This window comes from Anolis carolinensis, chromosome 1, assembly GCF_035594765.1.
Source record: "Anolis carolinensis isolate JA03-04 chromosome 1, rAnoCar3.1.pri, whole genome shotgun sequence".
Classification (NCBI taxonomy): Eukaryota; Metazoa; Chordata; class Lepidosauria; order Squamata; family Dactyloidae; genus Anolis; species Anolis carolinensis.
The window spans coordinates 262,980,850-262,997,916 of record NC_085841.1 but is presented as its reverse complement, the minus strand read 5'-3'; the positions used below and the strand labels follow the sequence as shown (position 1 = coordinate 262,997,916).

At 39.6% G+C, this 17,067-nt stretch overlaps 1 protein-coding gene across 1 annotated transcript in view; it reads right to left on the bottom strand.

The window, feature by feature from the left end:
- Positions 1 to 9,896, bottom strand: part of eps8l2 (EPS8 signaling adaptor L2) — a 141,337-nt gene extending 131,441 nt beyond the window's left edge. The window contains exon 1 of the mRNA XM_008108264.3: positions 9,821 to 9,896. The gene's annotated coding sequence lies outside the window, so the exon portion shown is untranslated. The remainder of the gene's footprint in view (positions 1 to 9,820) is intronic.
- Positions 9,897 to 17,067: the final 7,171 nt, after the last annotated feature.

Below are 17,067 nucleotides of genomic sequence, written 5' to 3'. Positions count from 1 at the left end.
TTGCTAATATTCTGTGGAGTGGGTTTGCCATGGCCTTTCTCTGAGCTTGAGTTACAGGACTGGAGAACCTGTGGCCTCCCAGATGTTGCTGAACTTCAAGCCCATCAGTCCTAGCCAGCGTCTTAAATTGCAAGGAGTAGTAGTAATATCATAAATATTGGAGGGCTGAAGATTTCTCACAGCAGATCTAAAATATGAGAACCAGGAATTTGAACCATTGCTCTGGGAATAAAATAAACAGAACTTAAGAGTAGACTTAATGCAGATATGGAAATATGGTTGGACTGCTGTTCCCACAGCCCTTGCCAGCTTAGCCTATGGTGAGTTGCAGTTAAACAACATCTCAGCACCTCATATTAATTCCAACACCTAACTTAATAAAAACATGGGCATTCTAAATTATTTAGCCAACTGGATGCCTAGAGAACTCTCCATCATGGTAGGTCAAATTAGGAATTATATGACCCTCTTGGTGTCACTGAAAACCAACTCCCATAATTATTCATCAACTCAAATTGCTTGGGACTTCCAGTTCAACACATGTAAGCTGTGCATTTCCTACTCCTCGGGTAGGCCTTTAGGAAAGGGTTAGATAAGGACTGTTTTGGGTACTGGTATCCTATATAAGACAAAGGTTTAGACTTACACAGAATCTTCGAGATTATATGATTTGTGTTTGGCAATCTAACCAAAACTGTATGAACCATCTTAATTTTTGTGGCTGAAGAATATTAATACCAAAATCTTGAATCTGGAAATTATTAACATCAGCCCTACAATAACAAGGCCATTTCTTCCACTCGCTATGCATCTCCTTAAATATTTGTTTGGGGGGTGGGGAGCAGCATCAAAATCAAACCAGCGTGCAGATCATTACACATGATGATCAGATAAGATTGTAACCTGTAGAAATTAAAATAATGGATTCTAAGGGCTAGTAATATGCATGTGTTAGCAAGTTATGGCTCAGAATTTCACGTGTCTGAAATAGCTGGTGTGAGTTATGTAATGTAGGATAATTGGTCTGTGGATTTTTATGGCCATGGCCATACAGTCTTAGGAAATCTCCAACTCAGAAAACTCATAAATCACAATTTTTATTTTTCTAAAATACTTATATGAAGTTTAAAACAGTTTACATTTCATCATAACTAATGGTAAACTACAATAATATATTAAAAGTACAGGACAGGATAGCCAAACAGCAAAGAGTAATAGAGGAAAAAGCTTGAACAATAAGATGACAGAACCACAGAATTATGGTAAAACCATGCAAAAATTAAAAGAATAATCCTATAATATATCCAGAAGTAAGTCCCACTGAGTACATGGGGTTTACTTCCATGGAAGCAAAAATAGGACTGCCACCTAAAAGTAACATTTCCTTTTAGCTATACAGTTGGCCCTCCACTTTTTCACGGGTTGTTAGGACTGCAAAAGTTGAAAAACCAGAAGTATCTCTAGGGCTCCCAAACCATACTTAACACTTAAAAAGGTTCCTGGATTAGCAAGGTGGCGGGTCTTGGTTATGCAGGTTCCCTTGTGCATTCATGGTCAGGCAGGCAGTGGAAGGAGGGAGGGGGGTGAGTGTGCAGGTCTCCAGGACAGATAGGGGAATGTGGCTGCTGTAAGAGCAGCTGCTGGTACTTGTAAAAGCACCTGGATCCTAGATCTTTCCTCTTTGCCTTCCCCATTCCATTACATACACCCCAGGGACTCATGCAACACCTGCCATGTGCTTCCTCATCCCATCTCCTCCACCCATCCCCACCATAAACTCTATTAAAGATAATCCCTATTAAAGATAATCCCTATTAAAAATAATCAATTAATAATAAAACCTGTGAGGGTTAAACCTGCAAACCTGGAGTGACAACTGTATATGTGTGAAGGTATTCCTTAAACATTGCCTCTTTCACTTCCTCGACCATCAATGAGTTTCACAAGATTGCTACTTTTCTTCCTTTCATGTAAGTTTCAAAATACTAAAAGCCAAACATTACAATAGACAAGAGTTGCTTTTCACCATAACTTACTTCCCTACAAAGGTGACCATGCAAAGTGGCCTTTTTCTGAAGTGCTTTCAGATAAAGGTTATTTTTCATCCTTTACTTAACCACACAGTTCTAATAGTAACTTTCAGTCAAAGTTGGGCTTAAATCATAACCAAACATCTCTTAAAGTATCCTTCATCATTTCTCCTGCAATATTGATTCACTCTTAACACAAGAACCTATTATAGACAATCAGCTTTTGCTGTTCCCTTGATTGGCCAATGTACAAACTGCATGTCGAGTGCCATAAAGTTCAGGGGTCTTCCATGCTGGTCTTGTTTCTTTAAGCCCAGCCTATTTGTCAAGAACTCTCAAGACATGACACCTGACAGATCTTGTGTTGCAAACCCAGCTCCATCCTTTCCATCTTGCAAATAATTTAGGGGACCATGAAAATTAGCTTTAGCCAACAACACCCATAGCAAGGTTGGGGGATTTATGGTGCTCCAAATGTCAGCTAGTTCACATTTTCATCAGTCCAAGGCAGTCTGACTAATGTATTGTTTGTCAACTTATGGAGGTTCCCTGGAACTGGAAGCAAAGGTATTGTTGGACAGCAGTTCTTAGGATTCTCTCACCATTGGCTGTGCTGGTTGGCTTAAAGCGAGTTACAATTCAACAACATCTGGGAGACAAGAGGTTGGCATGTGTTATCAATTGACTACAGAAGGAAACTTCTACTGGCATTGTGACATTTCTTAGGATTTCGGTCCTAAACCATGGTTAGCAATGCCTCTCTTGTACATAAGGGTGGTACAGTGCTCTCCATCCCTTCAGCTCATCCAAGAGACATCATCATGCTTTTATCAATGCATAGATAAAATCACAGTTAGATGGCTGCATTTTTGCATTTTTTTGAAGATTGATCAGTTCCAACCACAGTTTTCTGCTCTTTTGTTGCAGCAACCTTTGACCTTGCCTTATTTACCACATGTGAAAGCTACAATAATCCCCTCTAACATTCTGCAACATACAGAATGCATCATTTCTCTTGTGATGTTTTGTCACAAAACAAAAATCAAAACTGGATCATTAGACCAAAAATTGTATCCAAAAATTGAAAGTTAAAAGGATCCTCTCAGAAGCCAGCCAAGGGCATGAATTTGAGAAAGGAAGTAGCATTGCCTTGTCCTTGATAGCAAAAAAAAGTTACTCATGCAATCTTGCAGGTGCTTATCCAATCACTCACAGTATTCCTCATAGCATCTCCTCTTCTGCACTAGAAGAACAACCTATAAATCTGAATGATCCCTGATTCACTAGCTTGTCTTTTAGTTGAATCCTTGCCTGTCTGCAGTCTTTGGCTCAGTGCTCTAGTTTTGAATGCCAGGATTGGACAGTCACTGTTTTGGTTTCTTTACTCTGTCTGACCACAGAATCTGGCTTCTCAGAGGATCCTTTTGATTATTATTATTGATTAAAGAAACTATAATTATCAATTGGCTGATCATATCCTGAGTCACTAAAAGAGATTTGAGATTTGCAGAGGAAAATGTTTATGCTGTGGAGCTAATAATTCCTGCCTGCTAATCGCTCCATATCAAACTTCCAAAGCCAGGCACAGACTTTCTTATGTGCACACAAAGGCTTTTGCATGTACATGAGCTTATTTATTTATTATTTTAAACTTCTAACTCCAGCTCTGTACACCATATTAGAAACAGAGCTTGGAAAGGGTATTCTTTTTTTTCCCTTAACTATAATCTAAATAATTTTAAGAACTGTAGTCTGAAAAAGTACCATAATTTTCACAAGTTCCGGTTAAAGAGCAATGTTCAAGCTAGCCACAAAATGTCATTGTAAAATGCTGAATCAGCTTTATTATTATTATTATTATTATTATTATTAATAATTCCCATCTCTCTCACTAAGGCTTGAAGAGGGGGTACAATGGAGATTAAAATGCAATGCACAGATAAAACAAACAATATTTTAAACACATAAACACAGGACAAAAGCTCAAATCATTCAACAATAAAGTCATTCATACAAATAAAAATTGTGATATTGACTGAGTTAATTAAAGGCTCCACAGCTTCTATATATCAAGATAATGTGAAAAATGTTTCACACATCCAAAATGATAACAAATCAGAGTGGAAAGAAAAGGAAAATGGGTCAAGCCCACTATGTGTGAGTATTTCAAGGAATTTAGACCAATGGAAATTGAATTCAGAGATATTTGTGTTTGAAGCAAGATGTCTTGATATCTTCCTTCCTCAATTGTTCCTCAGTTGTTCCTGTCTCTTTACTTTCTGGGTTGACAAAATAATTGAGGCAAGCCTCAAAAAATGCGGTTTTCTTGAACCTACAGTGTCTGTTTCCAGTGGCTTATATTCAGAGCTGTTCTGTTTTGAACCTGGCAATTTTTCTAATTTAGTCAGTGTTTTCCAGAAGAAGAACAGCTGGGCACACCTGAAGTCTTACACATGCCTCAACTTGCACACATTAAGATACTTGTTAATCATGACTCCTGTTGTCATTCATGAAATTAATAAAGCCCATTTGTTGTTTGCTGTGGGAGTAGCTTTCCTCCCAGCCTTCAAGGATAATAACTTTTGGATGAAGTCGGACACCTTTCCGCATGATAATCAAAAACTGCAAGACTAAAGATAAGATTGCAAGTGCTGGCAATAGCTTCCAAGCTTTTGCCACAAAGCTGGCTTATAGTTTTGGTATTTGTGCAAATATTCTGGGGTGCAAAACAACAGCAGGTATTATGGTCTCACAACCATGTTTCCCAACCATAAACATTAGCTGAGTACACCAGGGAGGGTGACTGTGTGGTAGTGAATCCATCTCAATATTACTTTCATTTTTATTACTATACTTTGAATTCTCCTCATTATCTTCTAAGCACAACTGTTCTCTAGCGTTGCTATGACTTGTCTGAAATCTGACAGCTTCAAAGAGCCCAAAGGGTATTTCTAGGCATGCAGTTGCCACACCTTGTGTGTGAATTTTGCAGATGTACCACAAAATATCATCATCCAGTTGTGATCAACCTGTGTTTCCCCTCCACTCTTTTCACCTGTTTTTCTTCTCATATGACATATATTCTGGAAAGAACAGAGGAGGAGCATTATTATTATTTTTTTGCTAGCATGGATAGAAAGACTAAGGTGGCATAGTAAAATTATGCTACCGTATGTTTTTATAGTATTATTATTCCACTTTAATTGACAGGGCAACATCTTATGAAATCCTGCCATTTGCAATTAAGGGAGGACAAATCACAATTCTCAACCAGTGTATTCTTGGGCCTGACTAAAGTACAAGCCATAGATGCAACCATTGCAGTTAAAGTGGAATAATAGCACTAGGGAAGGTGAATGGCATGTGAAGATGGGTGGTATGGTAGGGAGTTCTCTCCTTTCTCCACGTGTTAAGCATGTTCTGTATCACAGCCAACTTAAGAAGCAGCGGAGTTGTGTAACTGACCATTTCCATTATCTGATAAGATCTCATAATGAAATTGCCTGGACCAGAGGTTGGGCATTGCCCAGTGAAATTAAATTTGGAGACTTAAAGCTCCATCCTCGACTATGTTGATTTAGAATAGTGATTCTCAAACTATAGTACTCCAGGTGTTTCAACTCCCAGAAGAACAGGTGGCTTGATTGATGATCCAGGTTTACAGGAGCTGAAGTTCAAAACACTAATTTAGAAGTAAGCTTAATTGAACTTTGCTGCAACCACTTTCTCAAAGCAATTCATTTTGCACATGAACACACAGGGAAGGAAGGCGGGTGGTCTGCAGTATTTCTGTTTCAAAACCTGTGAAACATTACACTGGGGTGCTAACCTAGCACTGAGAATGTCCTATGTGGATGTCCATTGCAAAGGGATGGGAAAAGAAGGAGGACAGCTTTATTTCGCTAACCTCATTTAGTGCAGAAATCCTTTGGAGGTCACTAACATTTTAAATTTTGCATGGAAAGTATTGAGGTTAACAAACCATGATTCCATCTAGGAAGGATTTATATCCATGCTGCCTGAGCCCAGCAGTCTGTCCAGTAGACTACTTTCATCATTTTATGATCCTGGATCCTGATTTGGAAACTCACACCCATTATCCAAACATGTGTCATCCTCTTGGTATCAAGTTGGAGCTCCTGATAATGAAAAACTGCTCAACATAATAGGAGTATCAATATTCAGCACTGCCCTTAATTTAATAGGAAGCTGCTGGGGGTGGGCAAAATATGGAGTCACAACCAGCTCCCTGCTTTTGTGTTCCTTAAGTCATTACAGGCTCCTTGGATGTTGCATTTCTGGCCTCTGAACAGTGGAAGGTTCTGGGAGTCACCACCACCTTTTCAACGATTTAAGGGACTCCTTGCATTGTTCAATATTTAAACTTCAACTTTCCAAAACCTGAAATGCAACCCTGGCCACTTTCCATTGGTTTATTGGTTCATTGGCATTTTCAATTGGCTACATGGACTCTTTCTAGAGTCGGAGTGGCCTAATATTTCCCCCCAGAACTGCTGCAATTGCCCACCCTATGTAGGCTAGTATTATCTACTCTGACCAACATAAATTACTTTCCACAATTTTGGGCAGGAATTTCCTAGCCTTACTTGAATAATCTGGCATTACCTACCATTTCCCATGCAAGCATTAATTAGGCAACATAGGTTCCCAAATCAGATGAGGCTGGGTGTATTTAGGGTGGCATGATGGTTCCATGACATAATTATGTTTATTAGTAGGTATTGATTATTGTTGTGTGCCTTTAAGTTGTCTCCATCCTATAGTGAGCCTAAGGCAAACCTATCTCATGATTTTCTTGACTAGTATAACCCTATTTTTAGAGTTTATACATATCCCTACAATGTAAAACATTTTCTAGATGCAGAAACCACCTTGAATCTTGAACAAGTTGATTCATACAGAGATATATAAATAAGAAATAAATTGTCAAATAAGAAGGAAGCCTACCTCCCAATCTAGATGGCTATCGTCTTCTCTCTGAGAGATCTATTGTGTTACTGAAGTTACAGAAAAAACAGGGTCTTGGGAGCTCAGTCTTGTTTGTTTGTTGGATTTATGTCCCAAATTTTTACTGAGTTGGGTTCTGAGGCATACGTCTTATTCCGCTGCGGGGTTTTTGGGGGCCAGGCATTGTCCTCCTCCTCAACTGTGCTAACCAGGCCTGTAGCGAGGGGGGGGGGGTTAGGGGTTCAACCCCCCCCCCCCCCCCGAAATTTTTCAAGTTATAAAAAAAATCTCATGATTTTTAACTGGTTAACCAAATCCCCAGTCTAAGTCTATGAGATGCAAAACATTAAGAGTCCCTCCAGGCACTATCTCAAGCAGATATTGACAGGTTTGTAGCGGGGAGGGGTATGTGCTAGGGGTTCAACCCCCCCCCCCCGAAATTTTCAAAACCCCCTCCCGAATTTTTTTTCTGGCTACAGCCCTGGTGCTAACTGTAATGGGTTGGGAAAGCACTGCAAACCTGGCCTCACCTGTGTCTCTCAGTCTTCCAAATATGAGCAGATTAATGTAGGAAGAAGCCATAGGGAAACTATAGGACCACTGCATGCTTTCCCATAAAAAGGGACCACAGATGTCCCTGACATTTCTTGCTTCCTTATCATAACAATGTCAATATATCACAGCCTCCTCTTTCGTAACAGCTCTCTTTAAACTAAAAAAAGACTAATCAACTGGGACTTTTAAACTGGACCATCTTTTCCTCTAGACAATTAAAGAACTAGATCATATTAATACAAAAGAATCTCATTCCTCCAACTATTCATAACATATAGGAACTGGAAGTTTCTATAAAAAGTTTCATCTTCTTTACATGGTTGTATATTGGCTTTAAGCTATATGGTTGGCATGCAGAAAATTCAGACATTCCAGATATTTGGACAGTTCAGATCAAGTGGTTCAAAAGACATTTGTGATCTTGAATATATAGCATTACACTGTAATATTGGATCCAGTTTTTAAAACAGTTTTGCCCTGCATTTGTGTTGGGGGTTGGGAGGGAGAGAGAATTGATTCGAGAGTACAACAATAAACAAATACAGGGGGCAAATAGGCCTGGCATTTCCACTTGGATTGGGTCAGGTATGCTGGGGACATCAGCTGATGCTGCTCACCACCACACATTTAAACAAATAAACCAGAATAGATAGTTGTTGAAGGGCAGCCAGATGGGCATAATATTGACCCCTTTTGGGTTGTTTACTCAAATACTTCATTCTTTCCTTTTAGCAATGGTGTTTCCTCCCAAATAAAGGTATTGAGAAAATAACAATTTCTATCCTCGGTGTCATTACATTTTCAGCATTTAAGTGAGTCTAAAATGTAAACATTACATGCTCAAAGGTTTGTCCCCTTTTTCTTTTTCTAGGTCTGGATGAACTGCCTTGTTTGTTTTCTGTTCAAACATGTCAGGATGGGGGTTGTAAAGCATAAAATCGAGGATGCGGGTGGAGAAATTTTAATTGTGTACTTCCCAACTGAAAGAACACATGCAGTTTGTTTTTGTGCTTGGTTATTATTAGTTTTAAATGAACTACAAAAGTTTTAATTTGATTTCAGGGATGATGATTGTTATCTATTTGTATTGATGTAGTCATGGGGCAAGGCACTGTAAAATATATTGTTCTGCAATTGTTTGTTTTTCAATAAAATGTAAAGTAAACAATTTTGAAATAATATACAGGGCTGGCTAAGGCATCTAAAATTATCTAGGTGTACCACTGATTGGTGTCATTTTTGAATGGTGTTCCCATGGATAAGTTGTGCCTTTCACATAATATATATGTGCAACGAGTTTGAAGGGCAAAGGCCAACATTTTTATAAGCATATGATTCACAGATAATACTACGTAAATGCATTTTGAACTCAGAACAAGTTCTAGAGTATTAAATGTAAAATAAAAAAAATGTCCCACAGTGAAATCTTTCAAAATAACTTGGAATGTCTGAGTGAGAAAAGAATGCTGTCGCCTGTCTCTTTACACTTCCAGGACAATCTTTAGTGACAATGAACAATCCTGCTGTTCAACATGACATCAATTTTTTACTAATTAAAGGCAAGGGCCAATTATATCCAATTGCTCCCTTTGTCCCACAACACATTGATTTGTTCATGTGGTTTAATAGCAAGCAATTTTTCAGAAAGCTTTTCTCTCACACAACCTTCAGAAGTATTGTTTTAATAATTAACATTATTTTCTATCAGCCATCGTGCATCTGTGCAAACACAGAACACCGGCACATTGCTGGATTTACTTTTCAGAACAGGGTTTCAGTAAGTTAAGAGTAAAAACAAAAGTTTTTCCATGAATACTGAAAGCTGAAGTTCATTTCACAAAGCTGGTAGAAAAGCAAAGAACATCTGTATCAGTGCTTGCTTGTTTGCTCTCTCTCACACACAAACATGCACACACGCACATCTCTACCTCTTTTGGATCTAACATAATTCAAGACAACTTGAGACATCTTTTTTTTTTAGAAAATAAGACACTCAGACTCAGTTATATAACTCCCTGCTCAAGGAGGCATTTCCTGGGGCCTATGGGATCTTTCGTTTGGGGGTAGGGATGTGTTGTGCCATTCAACTGACGCTGAGAAAATTCTGCCCTTTCCCCCTTATTTCTATATTTAACTTCTTTCAGAGCTGCACTGCGCTCCCTTTTTCCAAATACACACACACTTCCTTAACTATGCAAAATGTTGTGCTGTGGCTTTATGGCAAACTCCGGGAGGAACAATGTCAAACACAGAAATGTAAGGCTCACCTTTTGCTCAGAAGAGTCCGCTGGAATCTGCCAGCTTCTGAAGTTTGTTTTCCACTTTGCAGCTCCCTCTGTTTACTCCAGGTTTTCTGCCATTCTCAACTTTCCCTAGGCTTTCTCCTCTGCTCTATTCAGCAAAAGTGGGAGAAGGATGACTGATGTTCACCGGCCTCCTCCTTTTCCTCCTCAGAGAATTCTAAGGCTGGAGAGAGAACCACAATCTCAATTGGGGTTGCCTCCTGCTTCTTCTTCTCTGTCCCCTTTTCCTTCCCGATCAGACTTTCAGGCTTCTCTGAGAGCAGGTGGAAGGGCTTTCTGTGCTCAGTAAGAGGAGGAGTAGGCAGAGGGAGAGGTGGAGCCGCAGCCAATGCCACAGGTTACTGTATAACCAGAAGCCTGGGCGTCTGTGAGCCTAGTATCTCTGCTGACACCTGGTGCAACACTGTGAAACCAGAACAAGCCACTGCCTGTGGAGGTTGCAGGATGGGCTTTATTCATTGCTCGGCTTCCTCCCTGAGAATTTTTAGATCCCAGGAGCCAGGAGAGAGAGCTTTGGCTTGAGTTTGGATGTGTTCTGTTTCCCCGCTCACAGGGCAGGGTGGGGAAATGACCAACCTAGCTTCTCTTGGTAAGGAAACAAGTCCACCTTTGTCAAGCAGAAGCCACCCCACAGAGAACGGCGGCTGGCATGTGAGGCCTCTCTGTCTGGCGCCGTGTTCATCCTGCCAGTACAAGCGGTGCCCACCCTGTCCTGGCATCGTAAAGGTGGAAATTTTGCTTCAGATTTGTGGGATGCGACTCAAAGCATCTTTCAAACTAGAAGTACAGAGAAGTGGATTCAAAGACGACCAAAATTCAGCAATAGGGAGAGATTTGAAACTCCTCTCATTCAGATGTTAGCTGAGCACATCACATAGTTGAGCCATCCTGCTTTGGATCAATAACTTGGAGAGAATAGTTTTTTGTGTGTGTCTTGGGAGGGAAAGAAGGAGCCAGTTTGAGAAATCAAGAAAATGAAGGTATTTAAACCAATGGTTCTCAACCTGGGGTCTCCAAAAGTTTTTGTCCTTCAACTCCCAGAAATCCTAACAGCTAGTAAACTGGCTGGGATTTCTGGGAGTTGTAGGCCAAAAATGTCTGAGGACCCCAGTTTGAGAACCACTGATTTAGACAAATAGGGTTATTATATTCATTGATATGAAATGAGGGGCAATGTTTCCTTTGATTTCAGCCTTTGGCTTGGCTTGGACCCAGACTATGAGGCAAGCAGTTCCCAAATAGAAAAAATTAGCCCAGTCCTATGAATATTTATCGAAATGCAAGTTCAGCTAAGTGCAATGGTACTTAGCTCTGTGAAAACTACTATGAGATTGTAGTCTTAGCATTCTGCTCTTTAAGTGTTTGAATGCAAAATCCAACAATACAAAAGCAGTGTTCACAAAGTAGAAGTCTCAGGAAAATAGGTTACTCTTTCCACACTCTGTAGAACACAAATGGCTATCTCATATTGAATGAAACTAGTGGCTCATAAAGTTATTTATACTCCTGATTTGCAGCATCTTCTCAAAGTAGTGAGTAAGCTTCCCCCGCATGTGTGAGAGTGCTTTTAATCCAAAGCATATAGTCTTCAGTTGGGATACGGCGTCTGCCATAATGGCAATATTATTGAGGGATGTTGCGGAGTTGTTGGAAAAGCAGGGATGGGCAACTGCAAACAAAGCAAAGCCTGTTTTTCTTTTTTGTGTCCATTCAGCCTGGTCAAAGTGGAAAAGTGTCACTTCCAGCTACCATATTGACTTGTATTCAGGGATTTCCCCCTTTTTATTTTTGGTCTGTTTTGGGACAATTTTGGGGACAAGGGATGTTATTTTTTTAATGTGATTTTAGTAGAGTTGGCATGGTTTGGGACTCAAAGATTGCCCACAAATTATGGGATCTGGTAAGTTTGAGATATTAGAGTAGCTCACAGAATGCACATAGGGGCCTACTTTGTGGCACTTTACCTACCCTTGCCTTCAAGATTAATTTGTAACTATGTTTATTTTAAATCTTGCAGTCCTAAACTTGGAGAAAGCGGCGGTATAAATAAATACTGTAATAACAACAGCATTCAAAAGGAATTTTCTTCCTCAGAAAAGTTGTTTTATGTGCCTTTAAATTGTTTCCACCTTTTAGAAACCCAACCGTGAACCTATCATGGGGTTTCCTTGGCAAGGGGAGAGGTTGCTTGTGCCTTCCTCTGAAGCTGAGAGACTATGACTTGCCCAAGTTACCCAGTGGGCTTGCATGGCCATACAGGGATTCTTCCAATGTCATTGTCCAATGTGCAAACCCTGACACCATGCTGGCTGTCTCCTTGGCCAAGTGCATTTCCTTGATACAATTAATCTGAACTTCCTGCTACCAAGGTGTTTGATGATGGCCCATTCCAGTTACAACTTCTTCCTTGTGATAAGCTTATCTTTATGTTTGTGCAACGAAGACTTGTGCGACTACTATAGATATAGAGTTTAACTTTATCTGGGACAGAAAGGCTGTAGACACATTGTGGAGTAGCTCACTTCAGGGAATATAAAGAGGCAAAGGTTGCACTGTGCTTTAAAAACAAAGAAAAGAATGCAGAAATTAACAAGATTAACATACAAACCTAAACATGATTAGCTTTTTGAAGAAGGATGTGTCTGAGATTAGTCATTAACACTTTTTTTTCAGTAACAAAAATCGATCTTGCTTCAAGATCGACTTCGAAACAAACATGCTCTGGTATAACACTGAATTATTAGACTCTGGCAGTTTTCTGGAAATAGTCTAGTTTGATCATTTCCATGATTTCCTCAACTGTGCATACTCTAACCATCCACAGAATGCATTAACCTAATTCAGTAACGAAGTGATGATTGAAATATCAATTAGAAAGCATATATACCATAGTGTTTCATTGTAGGGTCTGAGTGGATTAACAATCAACTGGAAGGCCTTTAGCATTTGTATGTAGGAATCTGCAGGCACCAAAAGAGTGATCTCAAGATGATAGGTAATTCTGTCCTGAAATGGTAAATCTAGTCTCACAACTATTATTTTAATTGGAAGCAACCAGCCTTCCCAGGCATGTAGCCGGGAAGATTCTCAGGGTGGTCCGCGAGAAGGCCTTACATTTATTATTTAAACTGTTGTGTTTATTCATATCATGATCTGATCACCATGCTCAATATATCCCATATGCATTGGGGTATTGGGATATCAATACAAAAGGTTTGCTAGGGTAGATCCTCTCTCACTCAGACTCAGCCCCCCTCCCACTCGAATCAAAATCCTGGCTATGGGTCTGAGCCTTCCTATAGAAAAGGGTGAAGTATGATGCTTTCAACTGTGTGAAATATTGTATATGTATCTTACTTTAAAGTTTCTAATGTAATTTTATTGAGAATATAGCACATCTAGACGGATATCCTATCAAGCAATATGTAACACCAAGAACTAATGTCACTAACACATTCCATAAGCTAATGACTTAGAGAAGTGCCTTGCAAGAAGAAACTGGGAAAAAAACAGAATCTATTACACATTTGTAGCATTTTTAAAGGTATTTAAGCTTCCTAAAAGTGTTTAAATTGTATGAAAAATTGTGCCAATTGTGTAGATCTCCCTTTTTCATTACTCCGTCCAACACACATTTTGATGATCTGCTGATTCCAAAAATTGCATCAATTTTCCCCATCAGCAATAGCTTTTGAGATACAACATATAGCATCTGCCAGTCGCTATCTCTCGCCCATAGAAAATAGAGTGGATGTGATCTATCCAATGCAATTTTCTGAACCAGTGTCCCAAATAACTCCAGGAACAGGTCTAAAAATGAAGACACCAAGAAAAAAAATTCTTGGTGTCTTTGTTATCAAGGTAAATTGCAGCTGGACAGAAAACCAAACAAAGAGCAAGTTGCTTATCTGAAACTATGGTTTTTCAAGTGGTCATCTGTGAACTCACACAAATAGGCTACCTACCCTGTTTCCCCGAAAATAAGACATCCCCGAAAAATAAGACCTAGTAGAAGTTTTGCTGAATTGCTAAATATAAGGCCTCCCCAAAAGTAAGACCTAGCAGTTTTTGTTTGGAAGCATGCCCAGTGCCTGCCAAACAGAACACCAGAGCATGCAGGATTGGTAAATGTACATACCAGGTGTACATGGAAATAATGGAAGTACAGTAGAGTCTCACTTATCCAACATAAACGGGCCAGCAGAATGTTGGATAAGCGAATATGTTGGATAATAAGGAGGCATTAAGGAAAAGCCTATTAAACATCAAATTAGGTTATGATTTTACAAATGAAGCACCAAAACATCATGTTAAGACAACAAATTTGGCAGAAAAAGTAGTTCAATACGCAGTAATGCTATGTAATAATTACTGTATTTATGAATTTAGCACCAAAATATCACGATATATTGAAAACATTGACTCCAAAAATGCGTTGGATAATCCAGAACGTTGGATAAGCGAGTGTTGGATAAGTGAGACTCTACTGTAACAAGAAATTCTTGATAGGATTCACAGTTTGGTTATGCTGGTTTGTGATGACAACTACTGTACAGTATATAATAAATGTTCATTGTTTTGTTCAACAATAAATGTGAATTCTTCTTCATGGAAAAATAAGACATCCCCTGAAAATAAGACCTAGCACATCTTTGGGAGCAAAAATTAATTTACGACACTGTCTTATTTTCGGGGAAACACGGTACAGCTGCAGAGTGCATCTTTTGGAACTTTCTAGAACTATGCTAATATTAATTTTGGTGGTAACTCCTCCTATTCCCCTCATGCATGTCTAGCACGCTTCCTGCCAAAGCCCTATTCTCTGGATGCCAAAGTTTCAACCCAAAGGACTAGGACAGCCAAGACATGAGGGGAGGGTGGGTGTGGTTATGTGACCACTTGAAGAACCAGTCACAGGTAAGCAAAGTGTTCCTCTTCTTTGTGCTCTGTGGCTCACACAAATTGGGAGACTAGCCAATTGCTAGCCATAGGCAGGAGTATCATGCAACACATAACAGAAGATCAGCTCTCCCAAAAGCAATGTTCATTGGGATCTTGTGTCCCGTCTATAGTGTGAAATGAAGGTTGAAGGCTCGGACCAGGTGGCAGCCCTGAAGAAATAATGGAGAGAGACACACCTCTGGAAAGCCATAGATGTCACCATTGCTCTGCCAGGTTCGAATCCCACCTGGGGAGAGTGTGGTTGAGCTCCCTCTATCAGCTCCATGCGGGGACATGAGAGAAGCCTCCCACAAGGATGGTAAAAACATAAAAAAAAAAACAAAACAAACATCCGGGCGTCCCCTGGGCAACGTCCTTGCAGACGGCCAATTCTCTCACTCCAGAAGCGACTCAAGTTGCTCCTGACACACACAAAAAACAAAAAAAAACAAAAAAAAAACCATTGCTCTGCGGGGATGACCTCTCACTTGAGCAGGAAGCTGCTTGCTAGCAGGTTCAAAGACCAAATAGTTGCAATCCATTTAGAGAATTGTTGGGGGAAGACTGGGAGACCTTTTTTACTGATGAGGTAGTAAAGTAAGAGTCTCTAGGAGTTGTAAAATCAAGCCATGCAGTCTACATTGAAGACCAATGCTCTTCTCACATCAGGACAGTGCAGAAAGTGTTCAAGGCTCAAAGCAAGATTCTGCATGAACACAGGAGGCAAACTCATGCATTGTGGGTCTCTTTCGCTCTTTATTTCTTCACTATTGTTGTAAATTTGAAATCTTGTACTACTGGAGATCAGGGTTCAAATCCCCACTAAACGATGGAAACCTATTAGGCAAGTCATACTCTCTCAGCCTCAGAGAAAGGTAAACCTGATCCAAATACACATTGCTAGGAAAAACCCATAACAGGTTTACCTTCAGGTTGCCATGTTGGAAATGACTCGAAAGCACAAAATAACAAAAACAGGGATAATGTCTGAATAAAACTATAAAAGTCATATAATAAGGCCAGGTTTCCACCAAGTGTATGTTCAGTATTTTTTTTCATGCCAGGAGCAACTTGAGAAACTGCAGGTTGCTTCTGGTGTGAGAATTGGCTGTCTGTAAGGATGTTGCCTGGATGTTTGATGATTTTACCATCCTTGTGGGAGGCTTCTCTCATGTCCCCACATGGGGAGCTAGAACTGACAGAGGGAGCTCATCTGCACTCTCCCCGGATTCTAACCAACAACCTTCAGGTCAGCAGCCCAACCTTCAAGTCAGCAGTCCTGCTGGCACAAGGGTTTAACCCATTGCGCCACTGGAGGCTTCTGTTCAGCATAGCAGATACCTATGCACTTGCCTCACAACTAGTGTGGGAAATTTTAGACCAGATATTTGGATCTACTGTTTTTCTCCATTCTGTTGGTACGGCTAATGATAAGGTGCACTAGGAGTTGTGATTTAAAAACATATTGATGGCCAAAAGGTTCCCTTTTACTGCATTTACATTGTTCAAATGGAGTCTGAACAGGGAAGTAGTTCTTAGCTGCCTTGAGTTCACTGAGAGAATGGCAGGGTATAAACAAAGTTAAGAATAATGCCAATGGAGGACAATAATTGTGTATGTCATGTTTGTCTTATTTTCTCCAAATAAAGACTTCACAATCCCCATGTATAACTTGCTAACAGGAAGAGAATGCAGGTCCTCCCTTAAGTGATTCAAAACATTTATAACTGTTTGCATTATGGACAAGAAGAAAATTGCTGAGTTGTTCTTGAGGAATGCAGAGCTTTATTTGTATTTCATTTCCTTTTATTTTTGTTCAGCTTGCAAGCAAAAAACAAAACAAAAACAGTTTGGAACAATGTAGCCGTATCTTTGTAAAATATCTCAGTATGCTAAATCACAGGAGATGAATCTGATTTCCAGATCAGGCCTTTTAATGAAGTAATTGGCAGTCACTCCAAGTCACATGCAGAACAATGACTTCTTGCTTGAAATATAAACACCACCCAATTCATGATCTATGCTTCTTAAAAATATGCATTCATTTCATTTCTAATTCAGTTTTCATTAAAACTTGTTCCTCCTGTTCCAAAAGGGATGGGCCTTTTTATAATTATATACTCCATGAGCCTAATATATTGAGCAATGATTGTTTGTAGCTTCACCATGACAATTCATGCTTGTGCTCATAATTTTTTTTTAATATGCATCATCAAAGATCTCTAGGAAGTCAGGCACAGCATTGGAAGATTTTGCCAATCATTTCCCTA